Here is a 13,235-nt window from a genome sequence, read left to right on the forward strand (position 1 = left end):
TGTCTATTGACTCAGCATGGAACAGTCTTTAGTCTGTCAATTGACTCAACATGGAACAGTCTTTAGTCTGTCTATTGACTCAGCATGGAGCAGTCTTTAATGTGTCTATTGACTCAGCATGGAACAGTCTTTAATGTGTCTATTGACTCAGCATGGAACAGTCTTTAGTCTGTCTATTGACTCAGCATGGAACAGTCTATAATGTGTCCATTGACTCAGCATGGAACAGTCTTTAGTCTGTCAATTGACTCCACATGGAACAGTCTATAATGTGTCTATTGACTCAACATGGAACAGTCTATAATGTGTCTATTGACTCAACACGGAGCAGTCTTTAATGTGTCCATTGACTCAGCATGGAACAGTCTTTAGTCTGTCAATTGACTCCACATGGAACAGTCTATAATGTGTCTATTGACTCAGCATGGAACAGTCTATAATGTGTCTATTGACTCAGCATGGGGCAGTCTTTAATGTGTCTATTGAATCATCATGGAACAGTCTTTAGTCTGTCTATTGACTCAGCATGGAACCGTCTTTAATGTGTCTATTGACTCAGCATGGGGCAGTCTTTAATGTGTCTATTGAATCATCATGGAACAGTCTTTAGTCTGTCTATTGACTCAGCATGGGGCAGTCTTTAGTCTGTCTATTGACTCAGCATGGAACAGTCTATAATGTGTGTATTGACTCAGGTACGGAACAGTCTTTAATGTGTCTATTGACTCAGCATGGAACAGTCTATAATGTGTCTATTGACTCAGGTACGGAACAGTCTTTAATGTGTCTATTGACTCAGCATGGAACAGTCTTTAATGTGTGTATTGACTCAGGCACGGAACAGTCTTTAATGTGTGTATTGACTCAGCATGGAACAGTCTTTAATATCTCTATTGTATTAACACACAGAGATAGCCTCACCCAAAAACAGATGTTGGTGAAATAAAAGGCTTTGTTCAGAGGAGTGACATTCTATATCATCCAACATTTTCAGAGCGGCTCGTTCAGGGATTACACTACAAATGGCCGACACATGTCCCTGATATCCATCTGGAGAGCATGAACCCTAACACTAACACACACAGGGAAGCATGCTCCCACGCATGCAAGCACACATACCACGCACACACACACACACACACACACACACACACACACACACACACACACACACACACACACACACACACACACACACACACACACACACACACACACACACACACACACACACACACACACACACACACACACACACACACGGTATGTCCTTAAGTCCAACCCAGCTTCTCCTTATTCTTTGAGACACAGTATCTCCTTCTTCTGTTCTCTGTTGCAGACCAAACTAACAGCAAGCCAAACAGGCCAAAGGGACACATGCATGTTGTTGTGCAGCTTTGGCAGCAAGTCCACTCCTCATCATTATCATGGTCAGAAGAGAACACAAAGAGAAAAGCAGGCTCCTCATCATTATCATGGTCAGAAGAGAACACAAAGAGAAAAGCAGGCTCCTCATCATTATCATGGTCAGAAGAGAACACAAAGAGAAAAGCAGGCTCCTCATCATTATCATGGTCAGAAGAGAACACAAAGAGAAAAGCAGGCTCCTCATCATTATCATGGTCAGAAGAGAACACAAAGAGAAAAGCAAGCTCCTCATCATTATCATGGTCAGAAGAGAACACAAAGAGAAAAGCAGGCTCCTCATCATTATCATGGTCAGAAGAGAACACAAAGAGAAAAGCAGGCTCCTCTTCATTATCATGGTCAGAAGAGAACACAAAGAGAAAAGCAGGCTCCTCTTCATTATCATGGTCAGAAGAGAACACAAAGAGAAAAGCAGGCTCCTCTTCATTATCATGGTCAGAAGAGAACACAAAGAGAAAAGCAAGCTCCTCATCATTATCTTGGTCAGAAGAGAACACAAAGAGAAAAGCAGGCTCCTCATCATTATCATGGTCAGAAGAGAACACAAAGAGAAAAGCAGGCTCCTCATCATTATCATGGTCAGAAGAGAACACAAAGAGAAAAGCAGGCTCCTCATCATTATCATGGTCAGAAGAGAACACAAAGAGAAAAGCAGGCTCCTCATCATTATCATGGTCAGAAGAGAACACAAAGAGAAAAGCAGGCTCCTCATCATTATCATGGTCAGAAGAGAACACAAAGAGAAAAGCAGGCTCCTCATCATTATCATGGTCAGAAGAGAACACAAAGAGAAAAGCAAGCTCCTCATCATTATCATGGTCAGAAGAGAACACAAAGAGAAAAGCAGGCTCCTCATCATTATCATGGTCAGAAGAGAACACAAAGAGAAAAGCAGGCTCCTCATCATTATCATGGTCAGAAGAGAACACAAAGAGAAAAGCAGGCTCCTCATCATTATCATGGTCAGAAGAGAACACAAAGAGAAAAGCAGGCTCCTCATCATTATCATGGTCAGAAGAGAACACAAAGAGAAAAGCAGGCTCCTCATCATTATCATGGTCAGAAGAGAACACAAAGAGAAAAGCAAGCTCCTCATCATTATCATGGTCAGAAGAGAACACAAAGAGAAAAGCAGGCTCCTCATCATTATCATGGTCAGAAGAGAACACAAAGAGAAAAGCAGGCTCCTCATCATTATCATGGTCAGAAGAGAACACAAAGAGAAAAGCAGGCTCCTCATCATTATCATGGTCAGAAGAGAACACAAAGAGAAAAGCAGGCTCCTCTTCATTATCATGGTCAGAAGAGAACACAAAGAGAAAAGCAGGCTCCTCATCATTATCATGGTCAGAAGAGAACACAAAGAGAAAAGCAGGCTCCTCATCATTATCATGGTCAGAAGAGAACACAAAGAGAAAAGCAGGCTCCTCATCATTATCATGGTCAGAAGAGAACACAAAGAGAAAAGCAGGCTCCTCATCATTATCATGGTCAGAAGAGAACACAAAGAGAAAAGCAGGCTCCTCATCATTATCATGGTCAGAAGAGAACACAAAGAGAAAAGCAGGCTCCTCATCATTATCATGGTCAGAAGAGAACACAAAGAGAAAAGCAGGCTCCTCATCATTATCATGGTCAGAAGAGAACACAAAGAGAAAAGCAGGCTCCTCATCATTATCATGGTCAGAAGAGAACACAAAGAGAAAAGCAAGCTCCTCATCATTATCATGGTCAGAAGAGAACACAAAGAGAAAAGCAGGCTCCTCATCATTATCATGGTCAGAAGAGAACACAAAGAGAAAAGCAGGCTCCTCTTCATTATCATGGTCAGAAGAGAACACAAAGAGAAAAGCAGGCTCCTCATCATTATCATGGTCAGAAGAGAACACAAAGAGAAAAGCAGGCTCCTCATCATTATCATGGTCAGAAGAGAACACAAAGAGAAAAGCAGGCTCCTCATCATTATCATGGTCAGAAGAGAACACAAAGAGAAAAGCAGGCTCCTCATCATTATCATGGTCAGAAGAGAACACAAAGAGAAAAGCAGGCTCCTCATCATTATCATGGTCAGAAGAGAACACAAAGAGAAAAGCAGGCTCCTCATCATTATCATGGTCAGAAGAGAACACAAAGAGAAAAGCAAGCTCCTCATCATTATCATGGTCAGAAGAGAACACAAAGAGAAAAGCAGGCTCCTCATCATTATCATGGTCAGAAGAGAACACAAAGAGAAAAGCAGGCTCCTCTTCATTATCATGGTCAGAAGAGAACACAAAGAGAAAAGCAGGCTCCTCTTCATTATCATGGTCAGAAGAGAACACAAAGAGAAAAGCAGGCTCCTCTTCATTATCATGGTCAGAAGAGAACACAAAGAGAAAAGCAGGCTCCTCTTCATTATCATGGTCAGAAGAGAACACAAAGAGAAAAGCAGGCTCCTCATCATTATCATGGTCAGAAGAGAACACAAAGAGAAAAGCAGGCTCCTCTTCATTATCATGGTCAGAAGAGAACACAAAGAGAAAAGCAGGCTCCTCATCATTATCATGGTCAGAAGAGAACACAAAGAGAAAAGCAAGCTCCTCATCATTATCATGGTCAGAAGAGAACACAAAGAGAAAAGCAGGCTCCTCATCATTATCATGGTCAGAAGAGAACACAAAGAGAAAAGCAGGCTCCTCATCATTATCATGGTCAGAAGAGAACACAAAGAGAAAAGCAGGCTCCTCATCATTATCATGGTCAGAAGAGAACACAAAGAGAAAAGCAGGCTTCTCTTCATTATCATGGTCAGAAGAGAACACAAAGAGAAAAGCAGGCTCCTCATCATTATCATGGTCAGAAGAGAACACAAAGAGAAAAGCAGGCTCCTCATCATTATCATGGTCAGAAGAGAACACAAAGAGAAAAGCAGGCTCCTCATCATTATCATGGTCAGAAGAGAACACAAAGAGAAAAGCAGGCTCCTCATCATTATCATGGTCAGAAGAGAACACAAAGAGAAAAGCAGGCTCCTCATCATTATCATGGTCAGAAGAGAACACAAAGAGAAAAGCAAGCTCCTCATCATTATCATGGTCAGAAGAGAACACAAAGAGAAAAGCAGGCTCCTCATCATTATCATGGTCAGAAGAGAACACAAAGAGAAAAGCAGGCTCCTCTTCATTATCATGGTCAGAAGAGAACACAAAGAGAAAAGCAGGCTCCTCTTCATTATCATGGTCAGAAGAGAACACAAAGAGAAAAGCAGGCTCCTCTTCATTATCATGGTCAGAAGAGAACACAAAGAGAAAAGCAGGCTCCTCATCATTATCATGGTCAGAAGAGAACACAAAGAGAAAAGCAGGCTCCTCTTCATTATCATGGTCAGAAGAGAACACAAAGAGAAAAGCAGGCTCCTCATCATTATCATGGTCAGAAGAGAACACAAAGAGAAAAGCAAGCTCCTCATCATTATCATGGTCAGAAGAGAACACAAAGAGAAAAGCAGGCTCCTCATCATTATCATGGTCAGAAGAGAACACAAAGAGAAAAGCAGGCTCCTCATCATTATCATGGTCAGAAGAGAACACAAAGAGAAAAGCAGGCTCCTCATCATTATCATGGTCAGAAGAGAACACAAAGAGAAAAGCAGGCTCCTCTTCATTATCATGGTCAGAAGAGAACACAAAGAGAAAAGCAGGCTCCTCTTCATTATCATGGTCAGAAGAGAACACAAAGAGAAAAGCAGGCTCCTCTTCATTATCATGGTCAGAAGAGAACACAAAGAGAAAAGCAGGCTCCTCTTCATTATCATGGTCAGAAGAGAACACAAAGAGAAAAGCAGGCTCCTCATCATTATCATGGTCAGAAGAGAACACAAAGAGAAAAGCAGGCTCCTCTTCATTATCATGGTCAGAAGAGAACACAAAGAGAAAAGCAGGCTCCTCATCATTATCATGGTCAGAAGAGAACACAAAGAGAAAAGCAAGCTCCTCATCATTATCATGGTCAGAAGAGAACACAAAGAGAAAAGCAGGCTCCTCATCATTATCATGGTCAGAAGAGAACACAAAGAGAAAAGCAGGCTCCTCATCATTATCATGGTCAGAAGAGAACACAAAGAGAAAAGCAGGCTCCTCATCATTATCATGGTCAGAAGAGAACACAAAGAGAAAAGCAGGCTCCTCTTCATTATCATGGTCAGAAGAGAACACAAAGAGAAAAGCAGGCTCCTCTTCATTATCATGGTCAGAAGAGAACACAAAGAGAAAAGCAGGCTCCTCATCATTATCATGGTCAGAAGAGAACACAAAGAGAAAAGCAGGCTCCTCATCATTATCATGGTCAGAAGAGAACACAAAGAGAAAAGCAGGCTCCTCATCATTATCATGGTCAGAAGAGAACACAAAGAGAAAAGCAGGCTCCTCATCATTATCATGGTCAGAAGAGAACACAAAGAGAAAAGCAGGCTCCTCATCATTATCATGGTCAGAAGAGAACACAAAGAGAAAAGCAGGCTCCTCATCATTATCATGGTCAGAAGAGAACACAAAGAGAAAAGCAGGCTCCTCATCATTATCATGGTCAGAAGAGAACACAAAGAGAAAAACAAGCTCCTCATCATTATCATGGTCAGAAGAGAACACAAAGAGAAAAGCAGGCTCCTCATCATTATCATGGTCAGAAGAGAACACAAAGAGAAAAGCAGGCTCCTCTTCATTATCATGGTCAGAAGAGAACACAAAGAGAAAAGCAGGCTCCTCATCATTATCATGGTCAGAAGAGAACACAAAGAGAAAAGCAGGCTCCTCATCATTATCATGGTCAGAAGAGAACACAAAGAGAAAAGCAGGCTCCTCATCATTATCATGGTCAGAAGAGAACACAAAGAGAAAAGCAAGCTCCTCATCATTATCATGGTCAGAAGAGAACACAAAGAGAAAAGCAGGCTCCTCATCATTATCATGGTCAGAAGAGAACACAAAGAGAAAAACAAGCTCCTCATCATTATCATGGTCAGAAGAGAACACAAAGAGAAAAGCAGGCTCCTCATCATTATCATGGTCAGAAGAGAACACAAAGAGAAAAGCAAGCTCCTCATCATTATCATGGTCAGAAGAGAACACAAAGAGAAAAGCAGGCTCCTCATCATTATCATGGTCAGAAGAGAACACAAAGAGAAAAGCAGGCTCCTCATCATTATCATGGTCAGAAGAGAACACAAAGAGAAAAACAAGCTCCTCATCATTATCATGGTCAGAAGAGAACACAAAGAGAAAAGCAGGCTCCTCATCATTATCATGGTCAGAAGAGAACACAAAGAGAAAAGCAGGCTCCTCATCATTATCATGGTCAGAAGAGAACACAAAGAGAAAAGCAGGCTCCTCATCATTATCATGGTCAGAAGAGAACACAAAGAGAAAAGCAGGCTCCTCTTCATTATCATGGTCAGAAGAGAACACAAAGAGAAAAGCAGGCTCCTCTTCATTATCATGGTCAGAAGAGAACACAAAGAGAAAAGCAGGCTCCTCATCATTATCATGGTCAGAAGAGAACACAAAGAGAAAAGCAGGCTCCTCATCATTATCATGGTCAGAAGAGAACACAAAGAGAAAAGCAGGCTCCTCATCATTATCATGGTCAGAAGAGAACACAAAGAGAAAAGCAGGCTCCTCATCATTATCATGGTCAGAAGAGAACACAAAGAGAAAAGCAGGCTCCTCATCATTATCATGGTCAGAAGAGAACACAAAGAGAAAAGCAGGCTCCTCATCATTATCATGGTCAGAAGAGAACACAAAGAGAAAAGCAGGCTCCTCATCATTATCATGGTCAGAAGAGAACACAAAGAGAAAAACAAGCTCCTCATCATTATCATGGTCAGAAGAGAACACAAAGAGAAAAGCAGGCTCCTCATCATTATCATGGTCAGAAGAGAACACAAAGAGAAAAGCAGGCTCCTCATCATTATCATGGTCAGAAGAGAACACAAAGAGAAAAGCAAGCTCCTCATCATTATCATGGTCAGAAGAGAACACAAAGAGAAAAGCAGGCTCCTCATCATTATCATGGTCAGAAGAGAACACAAAGAGAAAAACAAGCTCCTCATCATTATCATGGTCAGAAGAGAACACAAAGAGAAAAGCAGGCTCCTCATCATTATCATGGTCAGAAGAGAACACAAAGAGAAAAGCAAGCTCCTCATCATTATCATGGTCAGAAGAGAACACAAAGAGAAAAGCAGGCTCCTCATCATTATCATGGTCAGAAGAGAACACAAAGAGAAAAGCAGGCTCCTCATCATTATCATGGTCAGAAGAGAACACAAAGAGAAAAACAAGCTCCTCATCATTATCATGGTCAGAAGAGAACACAAAGAGAAAAGCAGGCTCCTCATCATTATCATGGTCAGAAGAGAACACAAAGAGAAAAGCAGGCTCCTCATCATTATCATGGTCAGAAGAGAACACAAAGAGAAAAGCAGGCTCCTCATCATTATCATGGTCAGAAGAGAACACAAAGAGAAAAGCAGGCTCCTCATCATTATCATGGTCAGAAGAGAACACAAAGAGAAAAGCAGGCTCCTCTTCATTATCATGGTCAGAAGAGAACACAAAGAGAAAAGCAGGCTCCTCTTCATTATCATGGTCAGAAGAGAACACAAAGAGAAAAGCAGGCTCCTCATCATTATCATGGTCAGAAGAGAACACAAAGAGAAAAGCAGGCTCCTCATCATTATCATGGTCAGAAGAGAACACAAAGAGAAAAGCAGGCTCCTCATCATTATCATGGTCAGAAGAGAACACAAAGAGAAAAGCAGGCTCCTCTTCATTATCATGGTCAGAAGAGAACACAAAGAGAAAAACAAGCTCCTCATCATTATCATGGTCAGAAGAGAACACAAAGAGAAAAACAAGCTCCTCATCATTATCATGGTCAGAAGAGAACACAAAGAGAAAAGCAGGCTCCTCATCATTATCATGGTCAGAAGAGAACACAAAGAGAAAAACAAGCTCCTCATCATTATCATGGTCAGAAGAGAACACAAAGAGAAAAGCAGGCTCCTCTTCATTATCATGGTCAGAAGAGAACACAAAGAGAAAAGCAGGCTCCTCATCATTATCATGGTCAGAAGAGAACACAAAGAGAAAAGCAGGCTCCTCATCATTATCATGGTCAGAAGAGAACACAAAGAGAAAAGCAGGCTCCTCATCATTATCATGGTCAGAAGAGAACACAAAGAGAAAAGCAGGCTCCTCATCATTATCATGGTCAGAAGAGAACACAAAGAGAAAAGCAGGCTCCTCATCATTATCATGGTCAGAAGAGAACACAAAGAGAAAAGCAGGCTCCTCATCATTATCATGGTCAGAAGAGAACACAAAGAGAAAAGCAGGCTCCTCATCATTATCATGGTCAGAAGAGAACACAAAGAGAAAAACAAGCTGGTCTTTTATTTAGTTTCTGTCTTTTTCTTCTTTTGTCTGTTTGACTTGATGTGATCCATTGTCCAGCTGTCGCTATATATGTCTGCAGGTCTGGCAGAACTGTGAGGGGGATTATCTCCTGCAATTAAATATTTACTACTCACGGGAGGCACAGAGTGTGCGTGTGCATTCTTGTGTGTGTGTGTGTGTGTGTGTGTGTGTGTGTGTGTGTGTGTGTGTGTGTGTGTGTGTGTGTGTGTGTGTGTGTGTGTGTGTGTGTGTGTGTGTGTGTGTGTGTGTGTGTGTGTGTGTGTGTGTGTGTGTGTGTGTGTGTGTGTGTGCATGCGTGCATGTGTGTTTGTGTTAAGGTTTTGGTCTGTGTGTGTGTAAACCCAGGTCTGAATAGAGGCTCTCTCTACAAAGTCCTGGGGTCCCACAGTGTTTGTGAGCCTAAGTGGTTCTGAGCATAGAGTCTCCTAGCCTCTTAGTCAACAGAGACAGTCTGCTGCCACGGCTAAAGCTGATACCTTGGACAGCCTGCTGCCATGGCTAATGCTGATATCTTGGACAGTCTGCTGCCACGGCTAAAGCTGATACCTTGGACAGCCTGCTGCCATGGCTAATGCTGATATCTTGGACAGTCTGCTGCCACGGCTAATGCTGATACCTTGGACAGTCTGCTGCCACGGCTAATTTAATACTTTGGAGAATCAGTCTGCTGCCACGGCTTAATCCTGATACCTTGGACAGTCTGCTGCCACGGCTAATACTGAAACCTTGGAGAATCAGTCTGCTGCCACGGCTTAATCCTGATACCCAGCAGACTTCTTGCCACGGCTAATTTGATACTTTGGAGAATCAGGGAGAATTACCATGTATCAAACCCCTGGTCCCTTTAAAGAGAGTCCATCCCAAAGGCAAGTACACTCTTACAAAATAAGGTGCTATCTCGAACCTAAAAGGGATCTTCGGCTGTCACCATAGGAGAACAATTAAAGAACCCTTTTAGATTCCATGTAGAGCCCTTTCTCTACAGATATTTTTACATGGAGCCAAAAAGGTTCTACTTGGAACCAAAAAGGGTTCTCCTGTGGGACAGCAGCAGAACCCTTTTGAACCCATTTTTCTAAGGTCATCTGCCCTGGTCTTGGTGGGGTGTTGGACCTCAGCAGTGGATGAGAGGCTGAGGAGTTGAGGAGTTGAGAGGATGAGGGGATGAAGGGATGAGAGGATGAAGGGATGAGGGGAAGAGAGAATGAGGATGAAGGAATCTATGGATGGAAAAGACCTGTGAGATCCCTTTGTGGAGATTAGCCCTTACCAAACACTGAGCCTTAGTGAGCTACATACTGTACCCAAACACAGATACACCAGTAGAAAGCACAAGGTCACATTCCTCACATTCTACAGAGTTGGTGGGATGGGAAAGGGGTGGGAGGCATGCTTCCTTCTGGAGGTGAGAGTTATCTTTGTATGTACTTATTTGATTGTTTCTGTACCTGTAACCCCCCTCTGAAAGAAAAGACAAAATTTAATAAAAAGTTGGTCACCAAATAAAAGTCTACATATGCATACAATGATTCACTTGCATTCAGAGCTATATCCAGCTCCTGTGTTATTCAGTGAGCTATATCCAGCTCCTGTGTTCTACAGTGAGCTATATCCAGCTCCTGTGTTATTCAGTGAGCTATATCCAGCTCCTGTGTTATTCAGTGAGCTATATCCAGCTCCTGTGTTATTCAGTGAGCTATATCCAGCTCCTGTGTTCTACAGTGAGCTATATCCAGCTCCTGTGTTATTCAGTGAGCTATATCCAGCTCCTGTGTTATTCAGTGAGCTATATCCAGCTCCTGTGTTATTCAGTGAGCTATATCCAGCTCCTGTGTTCTACAGTGAGCTATATCCAGCTCCTGTGTTATTCAGTGAGCTGTATCCAGCTCCTGTGTTCTACAGTGAGCTATATCCAGCTCCTGTGTTATTCAGTGAGCTATATCCAGCTCCTGTGTTCTACAGTGAGCTATATCCAGCTCCTGTGTTATTCAGTGAGCTATATCCAGCTCCTGTGTTATTCAGTGAGCTATATCCAGCTCCTGTGTTCTACAGTGAGCTATATCCAGCTCCTGTGTTCCACAGTGAGCTATATCCAGCTCCTGTGTTATTCAGTGAGCTATATCCAGCTCCTGTGTTCTACAGTGAGGAAGAAGGTTGACATTGATGTTGATCTGATGACGGGACTTGTCAGTTATGACAATAACAGGGGTGCTGATGTCTTGGGGTGATGTGTTGGGGTGCTGATGGGGGTGCTGATGTCTCCCCATCCATTCACCCTCAGGCCCAGCTCCTGTCTGTTAGCTAGCCATACTCAGTGTCAGTCTTAGTAATCCTCCTAATGAAGACAGACAGACAGACAGACAGACAGACAGACAGACAGACAGACAGACAGACAGACAGACAGACAGACAGACAGACAGACAGACGACAGACAGACAGACAGACAGACAGACAGACAGACAGACAGACAGACAGACAGACAGACAGACAGACAGACAGACAGACAGACAGACAGACAGACAGACAGACAGACAGACAGACAGACATGATGACTAATGACCCAGAGTGTCTGGTTCACTATCATGACCACAGCTCTTTAACCTAATGTTATGTCCCCCCTCCCCCTCCCTCATCCCCACATATACACCACATATCATCACCTCAAGTCCTCCTTAACCACAGATATACCATCTGATAACTCGATGCTTCCAAATGGACCAGCCTTAACCTCACGCGATAGGGAGATGAGAGGTAGCCAGCCCTAACCATTGTAAAGGGGAGGGGTTATGGGGTTACATTAAAGCCATGACTGGATGCACAGTGTGGTCGGTCATCTAGTCCTATTTCTGTCACTCTGTCCTCTTTCCCATGATCCCCTGACGGCACAGTGACGATAGCAGGGCTGTTCATGATCCCCTGACGGCACAGTGACGATAGCAGGGCTGTTCATGATCCACTGACGGCACAGTGACGATAGCAGGGCTGTTCATGATCCCCTGACGGCACAGTGACGATAGCAGGGCTGTTCGTGATCCCCTGACGGCACAGTGACGATAGCAGGGCTGTTCGTAATCCCCTGACGGCACAGTGACGATAGCAGGGCTGTTCGTGATCCCCTGACGGCACAGTGACGATAGCAGGGCTGTTTGTTATCCCCTGACGGCACAGTGACGATAGCAGGGCAGTTCGTGATTCCTTGACGGCACAGTGACGATAGCAGGGCTGTTCGTGATCCCCTGACGGCACAGTGACGATAGCAGGGCTGTTCGTTATCCCCTGACGGCACAGTGACGATAGCAGGGCAGTTTGTGATCCCTTGACGGCACAGTGACGATAGCAGGGCTGTTTGTTATCCCCTGACGGCACAGTGACGATAGCAGGGCTGTTCGTTATCCCCTGACGGCTCAGTGACGATAGCAGGGCTGTTCTTGCATGACTGATCCCATGCTATGACCATGGAACATGATCAGTCATGACATAAGATGGAACATGTGAAAGGATCGGTCATGACCTAAGAGTGATGACCTAAGACTGAATGCCTGGCAAGTGGACCTAGTTACGCCAGACACGTGATGAGGAGGATGATGTCATTGTTACTATCAGATGATCCGGGAGGGAATAGGTCTCATCCTTGGAAGACTGTAGTGGTGTACTAATCAAGGACTATTCGTACTGGGTTTCTACCCAGCTAGCACAGATCGTTCCTATAATGTTCCCTAAAGGTTCCCTAAAGGTTCTCCTTTGGTTCTTAGAAAAAATACTTTCATTGAACATTCTGGGAACGTTATGGGAAAGGTATTTTTGTAAGAACCAAAGGAGAACCTTTAGGGAATGTTGTTATTGTGGTAAGGTAGAAACACATTGTTCTGAGAACGTTCCCTGCTACCTTCATACAACAAAAAGAGGACGTTCTGAGAACGTTAAAAGAAAACCATCCATTTGAACCTTCGGGGAATTGGTGCAACGTTCAGGGAACAATCCGACAACGTTCAGGGAACGTTCCCAGAACGAAAATGTGTTATCTGGGTAGTGGCTTTAGACGGGTCTGTGACTATAAACTTTTTTAACAATAGGACTACAAACATTTAAAATGTTTTAAGTCAGTCGAGGCTGGAAAAAAATATTTGTTTGTGTGAGCGAAGTTGAATGAACGGTGACTTAATGGTGTGTTAAACCATTGCGCTCTCCTGTCCTGTCCTCCATGTGAACATTACCCTCTTCCTGTCTGTCCTGTCCTCCATGTGAACATTACCCTCTTCCTGCATGTCCTGTCCTCTATGTGAACATTACCCTCTTCCTGTCTGTTCTGTCCTCTATGAGAACATTACCCTCTTCCTGTTTGTCCTGTCC

This window comes from Oncorhynchus mykiss, chromosome 15, assembly GCF_057628025.1.
Source record: "Oncorhynchus mykiss isolate SJ-2025 chromosome 15, ASM5762802v1, whole genome shotgun sequence".
Classification (NCBI taxonomy): domain Eukaryota; kingdom Metazoa; phylum Chordata; class Actinopteri; order Salmoniformes; family Salmonidae; genus Oncorhynchus; species Oncorhynchus mykiss.